General features: G+C 35.1%; 1 pseudogene; it reads right to left on the bottom strand.

Annotated features, from left to right (window-relative positions):
• Positions 1-11,430: 11,430 nt before the first annotated feature.
• LOC141543908 (glyceraldehyde-3-phosphate dehydrogenase-like) lies at positions 11,431-12,290 on the bottom strand (annotated as a pseudogene).
• Positions 12,291-13,886: the final 1,596 nt, after the last annotated feature.

Raw genomic sequence — 13,886 nt, 5'->3', positions numbered from 1 at the left:
GGCTTGAAATTGTTTTGTATGTTATCTAAACTTAAGAAAGTGATGAAGAAAAATTTTACTAATTTAGATTAAAATTAAAAGTGTATAGTATATACAATTTCCCCCCTTGAGAGCTGGTTGTTAAACATTTAGCATGATACCACTGGATAGCATAATATTCAAAGATTGCCTATGGGATCAATAGAGAAATTTTATATAGATATAAGAAGGCTATGGCTTGCTACTGATGATGACATTTTTGTAAGAAAGACAAACAGGAAAAGAAGATGACTAGAAATGTAGGGCCAATGGCACAGCATCACACTGGTACCAAGAGAATCTAAAATGATTCAAAAGAGTTTCTAGTACTTTGGATAGAATCTCTGAAATTTATGTCCTTTTAATGTAGTTCTGGGCTCACTGAGATTATAATTAGATTTAATCTTGAAGGGTTCTTGAAAATGATTTTTTCCTTAGTTTAGCATTTACCTGGGAAATTCAGAATTTGGTTCATGTTTCTACAAGGACTTCTATCTCCCATGCAAACATTCAGAGTAGCAAAAAATTGAATGTAGGAAAAATTTTATTAACTAACATAAATATGAAGGAATCAAGCTAATTCCCCTTTCATTTATGGTGATCCTTTATGTTCCAGGGACCTGTATATAGACCTATAGTGCTAACCTGGTTGAGGCTTCTCATCCTGGAAATACTTCAGGGTTTCCTATAAAGGAGTCTAGTTACTTCCCCTTTAGAAGGTTGCACCTTTCTTTAGGAATAACACTGTCCACCTGAATGCCAATACCAGAAAATAGACTGCTCCTCTATATTGTGTGCTCTGCCATTCTTTTTTCCTCCCTAACTTCCCTACATGACCCAAGCTTTTCCTGGGAATGACACTTTCCATTATTTGCATGTTAATAAGATGATATCTCCTTATTTCCTTTCCATGTGTCTGTAATTACAATGTCATACAATTTATGTCTACAAGAAACTTTAAATATCCTTTTCTGATTTTATAAATCAGTATCCTGAAATCTAATAAAGTTGAGAACTTATAAGTAAAAGAGCCTTAATTACAACTCAGATGTTCAAGCCCAAGTTGTATGTTTTTCAGTGGAGCCAATCTGCTTTTCTGGGGTAGATAAGTAGGGTAGTGGATAGAACACCAGACTTAAAATCAGGTAAACTCATCTTACTGATTTCAAATCTGATGTCAGACATTTACTAGCTGTGTGAATCTGGGCAAGTCCTTTAACCCTATATGCCTCAGTTTCCTGAAGTGCAAAATGAGAATGAAATGGCATTTTGCCATGAAAAATCCCAAATGGGCTCATGAAGAGTTGCATGACTGAACAACAAATATTTCTGCTTCCTTAACATTCCCTTGCTTTTCTTCAGATCTAGCTTATGCTACTTTCTATAATAGGCTTTTCCTTTTTCCCCAGTTGTTAGTGTCCCTTCCCCCTAAAAAAATAACTTTATGTATTTCATATTTTTATATTTTTTGTATTTTGTATTGTCTCATAATATAGTGTTTCTTTTTGATGTTATTGCTTTGTATCTGTGATGTCTAAAATGGTGACTGGCACACAATATGTACTTAGTAAACATTTTTTCATTTGCTTGGATTATTTACCTGTATGCTTGCCCTATTCTCCTATTAGCTTCTATAATCTCTGACAATTTAAGCTTGAAATTTCCCCCAGATTTACAGCAATGTTCTGCACACAGTAGGTATACCATTTAATTGAATTAGGCCAAAGAATGAAATTATTTTCACTATTGATTTCCAACTTGTTTTAGGTGGGTAGATGTAGTCACAGAGCATACTTAGGTTACTCTTCAAAGTTGGTAATAAGAACATAATTCAATTTTATTGTTTTCAAACCCATGATGATAAAAGCAGATCTGAGCTTCATCTGTCATAGTCTGCCAGGTCACCCTGCTTGGAGGTCAGGATCTTGACATCATTGAAAGTTCATGACCGACTCTCACCAACAGTCCTAGTAGAAACTCTCTGAGCTCATGAAACTAATTTTCAAGAAATGTAAACTTTTCATGAGATATTTGGTATTATGTCATGGCTGTCGATGTCTCATGAAATCCACCCAGGATGATGACTAGCTATTTTATAACATCCTCTGTTCCACATGTTTTTGACTAAAATAATATTGGGCCTTGACATAGTTAACCACTGTGGGTCTGATACCATAAAATAAAAGAGAGAGAATAACATTCTCTCTTGAAGAAAAGTGTTTATGTATATGAGATTAATTCTAAATTCCTTTATGTAATTTTAAATCATGGCATTTTGAAACTGGAGGGTATCTTAGAAACACATAATTCAACTGTTATTTTATATAGGAAGAAATGGAGAGACAATGTGGTCATGGATTTAGACTGGGGAAGGATCTTAGAGGTCATCTTGTCTAGCTTCTTTATTTTATAGATGTGAAAACTGAAGCAAGAGAGTTGAAGTGACTTCCCAAAATTATACAAAGAATAAGTAATAAAGTTGGGATTTGAACTCAGGTTTTTCTGACCCTCTATCCAATACTCTTTACCAATATGTCATCATAAAGCCTAAATAGATTACTTATGATCACACATCACAGCAAACTTAAGATCCTTAGGAAATAAACATATTGGCTTTCTAAAAGACAGAATTCTTACATCAAAATAAAAAAAAATCTGGGTGAGAAAAATGTTTTGTCCTTTCATACTGAATGCTCTATTGAGTGGGACTAAACAGCTATTTGGAAACCATGAAATAATTGTTGTTCTATAGACAAAACATAAAGATGACTCATCTATGATAGCCATTTGAATAGTAAACAGTCACATATTTGGGCTTATGAGTCAGAATTTATGGAAAATTATGTCCATCAGTGACCATATCTGCCAAATAATATTTTCCAACACTGTACAAAAATAAAAAATATTCAACAATATAGAACTACCTGCTGTATATATTCTATATCAAGATGTATACACACATTTCTTCCTTCCTTTTCCTCCTTTGCTTTCCCTTCCCAATACATATATCTAAATGTATTATATGTGTTTACACATACATTGTATGTGTTCACACACATATACACACACATACAAAATCCCTGGGATTTTTACCTTGTAGAGATCTTCCAGTGAAGAACTTCTGTTAGTAAAAAGGGTCTCTTTCTTTAGATTTTACTTTGGAAGTTGGAGAGTTCAATTTTGACACATTAAATATAAAGTTTTTGTAGGACCTATCAACAGGTAGATAATCAACAGGTAGATAAAGTTGTGGGATTGGTATTCTTAGGAAAGATTTGGGAATTATCTATTTCCTCACATGTCAGCACCTCCAGGAACTTCTCTGTAGGTATTCCAGAGTTAGCACCTTTTGAATGTCCCTCCTTGTCTCCCTCAAATTTCTTTACTTGTATCTCTTGAAATCTCTCTTCCTCAGAGCACCATGAAAATCTTTTTGAAAGACTTTCAGTCGACCAGGAGTCCTGTAACAGGAAACTGTCAAAGCTGTTGGGGATACATATAATTCAACTTTATGCACCAAGAGATTTGTGCAAGGAGAATCAGAGATTCAATTCCCTCATTTTATAGAAAAGGGAAGTGAAGCATAAAGAGCTCTATTTTCCTTTCAGATCATTCCTTTGATCTAAACTGACACTGAGTGAAGGGGATGATGAGATACAAGCCTAGCCCATGCATGTGTAAAGTAGTTGAATACCAACTCTAGGTAATATAGTGGGATTGAAGATATGACAAATATCCTTGCCTCTGTGTATCTGTCAAATATATGCCAGTCAGTGACTGATCAGATTTATAAAAATCCCACATTAGAAATTATGCCTTTTGATTCAGGCATTGCCTATAGAAATCCCCTATTAAAATCCAAATATGGTACCTGGAAGCTTTGGTAACACAGAGAGACAAGAAAGTATGGGAGAGAGAGTTAAGTGGTTTTAAAAAAAAGACCTGAATAAGGAAGTGCTTCTGGCATGGTGGAGTGATGGACCATCAGAAATCTCGGGACAATGTGAGATGAAGCTTGGGGATGAGGTATAGCAAAGAAAACAAAATGGCACCAGAAGTCATGAAAGTGGGGCAACAGTCACTGAAGATAGAATATATACATTTCACAATTTTCCTTAGATTTACCCCTGGCATTAGGTGGGTTTTCCTGACAAACAAGTTAATTTTCTGAGGGATTTCTATATTCTTTGTATTTTGCTTATTTCAATGGAGAGCAGTAGTATCTTTGATCCTAAAACAGATGAGGACCTGGAAAGAGGAGGGAGTCACAGGTCCACAGGGTTTTTAACAATAAGAAATCATCTAATTCCAACATGTAATTTGTTACATGAGGAGATGGAAGCCCACAGAGGTTAGATATCTTGTCTAGGACACTAGTTAGTATAAGTGCTGGGCAGGATGAATACAGAGAGGCTTGGAGAGACTTACATGAATTGATGCTGAATGAAATGAGCAGAACCAGGAGATCATTATACACTTCAACAACAATACTGTATGAGGATGTATTCTGATGGAAGTGGATATCTTCAACATAGAGAAGAGCTAATCCAATTCCAATTGATCAATGATGGACAGAATCAGCTACACCCAGAAAAGGAACACTGGGAAATGAGTGTAAACTATTTGCATTTTTTTTCCCAAGTTATTTTTACCTTCTGAGTCCAATTCTTCCTGTGCAACAAAAAATTCGGTTCTGCACACATATATTGTATCTAGGATATACTATAACACATTTAACATGTATGGGACTGCCTGCCATCTAGGGGAGGGGGTGGAGGGAAGGAAGGGAAAATTTAGAATAGAAGTGAGTGCAAGGGATAATGCTGTAAAAAAAAAAAATTACCCATGCATATATATTGTCAAAAATCTTATTATAAAATTAATTTAAAAAAGAAAGAAAAAAATTTTTAAAAATGTATAAGTGCTGGGAATCATATCCATAGTTCCGATGGATCCTGCCTACAAAATGCAGGTCTCACCATGATACCATTCTTTTCCATCACCACTCAGTAAACTCCTGTGGCTCCCTATAGCCTTCAGTATCTAACATAACCCCCTTTTATCTTTTCAGTCTGTGTTTTCTCTGCTACAATTTTCAATCCAGGAATGCAGGTTTGACATGTCAAGAAACAAGCTTGCTGTTCAAGGAATGAGCCAGTAGTTTTCTGACTATTCTCCACTCCTGGAATGCTGTCCTGGTTTATTGGTTTTCCTGATCTCCTTTACTACCCCCAAAAAATCCTTTCTATTGCAGGAAGACTTTCCCAAAGTCTCTTAATACCTTTTGTTTCCTATAAACTATTTATCCTTTATATAGTTTGCTTTTTTTATATTTGTTTGCTTATTGCCCCCCTCCCCCATTAGATTGTAAATTAATTGAGAGCAGGACATGTCTTTTTCTTTTTTTCTTTTTTCTTTCTTTTTTTTAAAATCCTAAGCCCTTAATAAATAGTTATTAACTAAGTTAATATAACTAAATAGTTATATTAACTAAGAGACACCTTCCAATCAATCATTTCACCCCAATTGATTCTTGTGGTTGCTTGAGTAAATATTCTGTGTCACTTTGCATTTGTTGATTATTCTTCTTTTTGGAAGGGTGGGATAGGTGTGTTTGAGGTAGAAGAAGAGTAGGGGGCTTCAGAGGAGAGACAAACATAAGCAAATGGGGTTCCTAAAATACCCCCAAATGGTGTTTTATTTAATCGAAGTTTTGAGGAAAAAACAGCACAACATAGAGAGCAAATATCAGAATCTAAAAGACCTGGGTTTGAATCCTATGTCTGAGGAATGTTATCTATGAGTCATTTAACCTCTCTGTGCCCCAGGCCGCCATTCTCTAAAATTATAAATTATGGAGCCAATGCAAATTTGGATTGGTAGAGAGAATTTCTTCATTCAAAATTCCCTGTACCTATGGAATCACAGGTCCAGTGCAAACAGAAAATGTGTGTGTGTGTGTGTGTGTGTGTGTGTGTGTGTGTGTGTGTGTGTGTGTGTAGCAAGCAAAAATGGTGGTATTTGTAATTTTCAGTCTTATTACCTCAACTTGACTACTAAAAATGGGAAATGAATGCAAACATTGCAGAGAAATTACCACTTTCCAAAGAGGAGATATAACAAATGAAGATGTGTGTGTGTGTGTGTATGTGTGGGGAAATGCAGAGGGGAGGGGCGATACTAAGAGCTTTCCATCAAGATGAGAATAGACTAATATACTAAGAGGAATTCTCTTGGCAGATTCTGTTATCAGAGAGGAAGAATGTGAAAGACAAAGGAAAGGCAGGATCTTTGGCTTACATGGGTGGTGGAAGGTGGGTAGGGAAGCAGTGTGGTATTTCTTTGTGTAATTGAGACTTCTCATAATTGAGACTTTCTAGACTGAAGCTTTACATGCTGGTACTTACAGGAAACATACACAGTAAGCTACGTTGGTGATTAATTTTGAAATAGCAGGAGCTAAACACACACATACATACACACATACCAACATCCTATTCTTAAATATTTCTGAGTCTATTTCCAAATGATTTTTTAGGAAGTAGCTTCAATAACTCATTCTGTGACAAAATGGATAGATCCCTAACTTAGGCTTAAATATCGTTTAGTAGTCTGGGGAAAACATGAGGCTTGGGGATGTATTATAGCAAAGAAAAAGTAAGGGAAGGAGTTAAGATGGCACCAATTGTGTGAGCATGAATAAGTTACTTCACCTCTTTAATATTAGGTTTCCTCCTCCATAAAAATAGAGAAAGCCATGTTTAGATTACAAAGTTGCTATGAGGATAGAACTTTGTAAACTTTAATGTTTCTAACACCTTACAATGTTAGAATGTTTCCAAGACCAGAAGTTTGTCTGTCTGTCTCTCTCTCTCTCTCTCTCTCTCTCTCTCTCTCTCTCTCTCTCTCTCTCTCTCTCTCTCTCTCTCTCTCTCTCTTTCTCCTTCCCCACCTTCTGTTTTTAAAAGTGCTACTCTATATTAAGAAAATCTTTTGGATAAAAAAATCTGCTTTTGATTCAAAAATTTATAAATTTCAGTTAAATTTTGCTTAATGATGGTTTGAATTTTTCAGATAAATCTACTTTCTGGAATATTTAGGGCAAATTTTCTTAGAGTGGCTTTTGTGCAGATGAGAAAAAAAAAAGTTGCTTGCTAGTCCCCATTTCTCCTCTATGTCAGAAATACTTTCTGGTGGTAGTTATTTACACAAAATACTACTGAAGGAGGATTCAGCTTGTCATTTTCCTCTTTAAACTACATTTTTCTTCAACTATTGTTTTAAATAACATATCAAACTCAGGCAAGCAGGCAGCAAATCAGATCAAAATATTTGTTTCTAAGTTACTATTCTATCTAATGAGAGCCTACAAGTGATGTTATATAGCCTGTATATTTATGATAGAAGAAAAAAAAAAAACAACTTAATTTCCAATAACACTTTCTTCTTCCTTCTCTTCTTCCTCCTAAAGCTTCCTCTCCTCTCCTTTCCTTTCCTTTCATTCCTCCCATCCTTCCTTCCTCCCTCCCCCTTCCTTTTCTCTCTTCCTTCCTCCCTCCCTCTCTTTCTCCCTCCCTTCCTTCTTCCCTTCCTTCCTTCTCTTCTTCCTTCCTTCCCTCTTTCCTTCCTTCTCTCCTTCCTTCCTTCCCTTCTTCCTTCCCTCCTTCCTTCCCTCCATCCTTCCTTTTCTTTCTTTCTTTCTTTCTTTCTTTCTTTCTTTCTTTCTTTCTTTCTTTCTTTCTTTCTTTCTTTCTTTCTTTCTTTCTTTCTTTCTTTCTTTCTTTCTTTCTTTCTTTCTTTCTTTCTTTCTTTCTTTCTCTCTCTCTCTCTCTTTCTTTCTTTTTATCTTTCTTTCTTTCTTTCTTTCTTTCTTTCTTTTTTCTTTCTTTCTCTTTCTCTCTCTTTCTGTTTATTTCTCTCTTTCTTTCTCCCTTCCTTCCTTTCTTTCTCCCTTCCTTCCTTCCTTTCTCTCTTTATTTCTTTTTTTCTTTCTTTCTTTTTCTTTTTCTTCTTTCTATCCTCCTTTGCTGCCTCCTCTCCTCTCCTTTCCTTTCCTCTTCTTCCTTCCTTCCTTTTCTTTCCCCCTCTTCCTTTTCCTCCTTATCCTCAATTAGAAGAGAATAACTAATTACAACAACTAATTACAACCTTCCCTGGCATAGTATGTGGTTTAAGGACTACATCAGGACCTTAATGGAACAATTTGTTGTACTCCTGATTATTAGATGTGTTTCACTGAACAAAGTCCTGATCAAAACCAGCAATGAGGCATCCAGGGATCAAGAAGCATGGCTTGGCCTAATTGCTAGGCTATATACTTAAGGAAATTTGTAATAAAAGGCTATTAACCACCATCCTTTCCAATCAATGAAGCAAAAATACGAAGACCTTCTATCTATCAAAAGGAAGTTCCTCATGCAAATTCTCACTGAAGTTTCTTTTCTATCTCATCTCCTCTGTGAAACATGACAATCTGAATATTTAATTCCTAAATTGTTGATGTTACTTTATCAAAAAGAGTAGGAGGGGAAAAAAAAGAGTGTTTTAATTTTTTTTCTTAAAGATTAGTTTTTTCTTATCTGAAAGAGATTTTCTAAGTCTTAAATAATTAGTGTAGAAATGTTGCATCATTTACAACCAAATCCTTTCCAAATACATGTTTTTCTTTTTATGCTATATGAAGGAAAGATGAAAAACTTTCCTTGAAATCATTGACACCTGGGTTCAAATAATGCTTCACATATATTGGCCAGCTGACTTTGGGCAAGAATTGCTACTGGCTGCTGCTGACAGCTGCTGACATATATTGTTGGGTGGAATTTCCACTCTGGGAGTTTCCCAAACCTGTAAAATAATAGGTCTTCTGTATCCCCTAATACTATTTGGAACATAAAATACTTCCAAATTAGAAAGACTTCCTCCATGACCCATCACCCAACTGAGATAGAATCTCAGCTTTGTCATGATCAGGACTTTAGACAATGAAGAATCCGTAACCGCAGTTATACCCATGTGAGCCCCAGATATGCAAGTGTAAGGAGCTCAACCAATAAGAAGCTGAGAATCTTTAAAGGAAATGATGCCAGTGTTTGTGGTTTCATGCAACCTGATTAAATGTTGATTGTTATATTCGTTTGCGCTGAAAGAGAACTGTTCAAACTATCAGAGACATAACTCGTTCCAATTATAATGGAATTTGCCCAAGTTGTAACACTTATTTTCTTCTTAATGTATGGAATTGAATCCCAGTAGCCCTAATGGGAATAAGGTCTATTTTTGGGAGATTTGATTCTCAGCATCTCTAGCTACATGTTCTTATGCTAATTTATCACCTTTACTAAAGGGGTTTCATTTTCCGTGTGAAAATAAGCCATTCATTTATCTTGATTCTCTTATCTAGGGATGTACTAAATGTCTTTCACCACAGTGCAAAGACACTCTGACAAAGGGTTGTGTTTAGCACAAATACCACAAGCTGACAAACTTGAAAACAAAAATGACCAAAATTCCAATTTCATCTCTCATAGAGGCAGTTTATTAAAGGACAATTAAACAATGACATAAACATCTTCAAAGTTTGTACAGCTCATGCTTAAAGGTGATTTGACATTATAAAGCATGAAAATTGCTGGGAAATGGGATTTAATGAACAAAAAAATAAAGAAAAAGATGTTAAGATAAATGAATCTGTAGAAACGGGAGGTAGCTTTTTCTATTTGTCAAAAATGTCATTGTTACAGCAATTTATGTTGGCAAAATATGTCATCATTTTTATACCTTGTATTGATCAAATTAATGTAGTTCTTTCCCCATTTCTTTGAAACATAACATGTATAGAAACAAAAAGAGGGTGGAGTAAGGAAAATAAAATTTTCACAATCATCATAGAATTTAGCTTCTTCAAGTAATACTTTTTTATAAGTTTATGTAGATTTCATACTTTAACTATGTAATGTTATTAGAGGAAGGGAACATTGCTTTCCATTTATAGAACAACTACTAAACTAGCATTAGAAAGGAGAAAGATTAAAAATAATATGTAGGAAAGAGAGACTTGTATTAATTATAATTTCTGTATACTTCATTTAAAGATACTATATTACTTCTGGAGAGTAACTCCCTCCTAAAATTAAGCAAGGATAATGAAACTCAGACAGGGAATGGGTTCACATCATCCTAAGCTTGTTCCCAGCTATTGACCTCCTTTTAGGATACCTCCTTTTGACTGATTTCTATCATCTTAAGTGAGTGTCTAGATCTCCTTTACACATTCAAACTATAAACATTTATTAAGTATCCTAGAAGTATATTGCTATATTGATCATTAAGGAGAATGCAACATGTATTTGAAACATAATTGTTACGGAGAAGAGGTTTCTATATGCCTCTGCAATGTCAACATTTTAATCACATATGCACCACACATGTATACATGTATACATATAGATATATACACATACACACATATATATGTGCGTGTATGTGTGTATAAAAACACATATATCTCCAGACTTCTTGTATGAAACTTGATTTAAATTATACATTTTATTCTTTCACACACAATTTGGGCTTATTGAATTCTTTGGAGAGGCCACTGGGATAGCATCTTTAGAGAGTATGTATGAAGACATGAATTTAACCCAATATGTATATAATCAAAGACATTTGCAGATTATGGCTGTACTATAGAATGAGATGCTTCTGTCAAGTTTTCCCAGTACTCCATCTGTTCTGCTAGAGAAAAAATTTTAATGTTAATGTTGAGATGTAGTACTTTGGCATAACTAAGAGACCCTAGTGTTCTTATGACTTAATGTAAACCCCTGGACTAGTCTGTGATTTCAACACCATAGAGATGTAGACAAGCTTTTGGTGTTTGCCATAGTTCCTAAGTGTAAGTGAAGTGCAAGTCCTTCCTTTTGGTAAAGCTAATTTCATCTTTTTTTGGTCATGACACAAATCACTCTTTCTCTCTTCCATTGTCAAATAATAGAATTCTAAGTATTTTTAAAGGAATATTTTTTCTGTATCCTTGTTACATACTATATTTAACCAAACAGGAATCATGACCCTGAAAGATAGCATTTTCTTCTTTTCTAACTGGAAAAAAACTTTTAAATCAATTTAATTCAAGTCAGAAAACATTTACTAAGAGCATTTTCTGTATAAGGTCCTATGATTTGAAATAAGATATATTGGAATAACATGAATGATGTTAATTAAAACTATGAATACAGTGACTTTATTGATGGTATATAGCATACTCTAGGCTTCTCCTCCCTATTATAGGGGTGACTTTGGGGCAATGTGAATAGGGTATGGGATCCCCAGTATAGGAACACAGGTTAGAGATGTGGGCTTCCTAGTGATGGAACATTTTTGATTAGGGATGAAGATCCATGGTTTTCCATTTTATTCTTTGGAGGCCATGTAAACCATGACATCCATTACACAGTTGCTATATCCATACTCTTTGTCAAGAAAGAAATGAGCTTGACAAAATCGTCATTGAAGGCACCACCATCAAAAGTGGAAGAGTGGGTGATGCTATTAAAGTCACAGGATACAACCTGGTCTTTTGTGTAGCCCAAGATGCTCTTCAAGGGTCTATCTGCTGCTTGCTTCACCACTTTCTTGATAATATCATATTTGGCATATTTCTCCAAGCATCAAATCAGATTCACAAGAGATACATTGGGAGTGGGAACATGGAAAGCCATGACTGTGAGCTTTCCATTCAGCTTAGGTATAACTTTGCCTAAAGCCCAAGTAGCACCAGTGGAAGCAGAGATGATGTTTTGGGAAATGCCATGTCCATCACACCACAGCTTCCCAGAGCGGCCATCTACTGTTTTTCAGCATAGAAGTAATGCCATAAACTGTAACCATGAGTCCTTCCACAATGCCAAAGTTGGCATGAATGACCTTACCCAAGGGTCCCAAGTAGTTGGTGGGTCAGGAGGCATTGATGACAATCTGAAGGGAATTATCATATCTCTCATTCCCATCAGGAACACTGGGACATCAGCAGAAGGGGAAGAGATTATGACCCACTTAACTCCACCCTTCAAGTTAGTCTCTGCCTTTTCCAAGGTGTTAAAGATGCCAGAGGACTCTACAACATACTTGGCTCCAACATCTCCCCATTTAATATTGGTGGAATGCTGCTCCTGGAAGGTCATACTGGCTTTACCATTGATCATCAATTTTCCATTCTCAGCCTTGACAGTGCCCTTGAACTTGCCATGGGTGGAATCATATAAGCCATGTAGTTAAAGAAGAGATCAAAAGATGGCCATAGTGTCTACTCTGCCTAAGTTGAATATAGCCCTAATCTGTTGACTCCCACCTTCACCATTTTGTTTCAGGGATGTTACCAAAGCAGCAAATCTTGGCACCAAGCTTGGGAGAAGAGCTGAGAGCCACCAATATTATTTTGCAATTTTTTCTCAGTTCCAACAGAGAAGCACTAGTATATGGTACTAATGTTTAATAGGTTTTAGAAGTAATAGAAGTTATTTGCAAGCCATTTATTCCAAATTATTTGATCATTCTTATGTTATTTGGATTCAAAATGATCAAAATGATAAATGTTTTTGGCTACCATAACTCATGAGAAGGCTATTGTTTAAGGCATGAAGGGTTTGCGATTAATTATATTAGAATAAGGAGCTTCCACATGATGAAATCATGAATTTTTAAAGTATGGAAATATATTAAATTGAAAATTTTGCTTCTTTCTCATCCTATCTCCCCCAAAGGCATTAGTATGTGGTAGTTTTTACTTTATACTAGATAATGCCATACTATGAGATCAAGAATATGACTGTGGTCCACTATACATTATTAAGAGCTTAGATGGAAGGATGACTAAAAACTATGGATATATGGAGATTGGGTGATAAAACAGATTATCTGTATATAATAGTATGAGAGAGTTGGTGGATATAAATGTATCAAAAAAAAAAAGCAGCTCTTATTACTCTTTACTAGAAATCAGATTATTCTGACCATGCTTATCATTCCAATTCTCCCACATATGTATCTTATTCCTTTTATTTCTCAGCCCACTATATCACAATGTGTTTCTTTTTTCTCTCTTGCTTTTTTTTTCAGCATTTCAGTCTGAGGACTTAAGCAGATGGTATTTCTTAGCAGCAACCTAAATGTAGAAACTTAAGTTGAGACATAGGCTGACGTAGCTAATGTTCAAACTATAATTTTTAAATAACAAAATCAAAACTCACAAATTAACATTCCTTTCATCTGTATTTTATTGCCCAACCTATCTCAGAAATTTAGGTAATGGATGGAGGAAGAAGGAATGTTATCAATTTGAAGTGGATAGTGAATCAGTATAGTATAGCAGAAAGCAGGCTGGATTGGAATTGAAGGAACCTGAATTTGGATCTAAGCTTTGACACTTTTTAACATCAATGTGACCTCAAAGAAACCACTTATCCTCTCTCTATGGTCTTTTTGTACAATGAGGGGGTTTGAACTAGATAACTTCTGAAATATATAATTCTCTTTTACAAAGAAAAATATTCATCTTTCTCTCCCCCCATTCTAGTAGCAATAATACCATGAGTAACATTCATCTAAGTAGACTATTTGTTCCCCGTTTCCTTATTTAAAATAATTTATTAACCATAAGTCACTTATGAAAGAATAAAATTGAGTTCTTAATATCTACATCTAACTTGTTTACAATCAAGCTTACATTTATTCTTTTGATCTCATAGTATAGCATTATCCAGTATAAAGAAAGTAAACCTCAGTATAAAGTAGACCTCAGAGAATCAAACATGAGGTTCTAAGATCAACTTGTGCCCAAATGACTAGAATATGACTATGGTTCTTTGAGG

Source organism: Sminthopsis crassicaudata, chromosome 5 (assembly GCF_048593235.1).
Source record: "Sminthopsis crassicaudata isolate SCR6 chromosome 5, ASM4859323v1, whole genome shotgun sequence".
In the NCBI taxonomy this organism is placed as follows: domain Eukaryota; kingdom Metazoa; phylum Chordata; class Mammalia; order Dasyuromorphia; family Dasyuridae; genus Sminthopsis; species Sminthopsis crassicaudata.
This window is presented reverse-complemented; position numbering and strand designations above follow the sequence as displayed.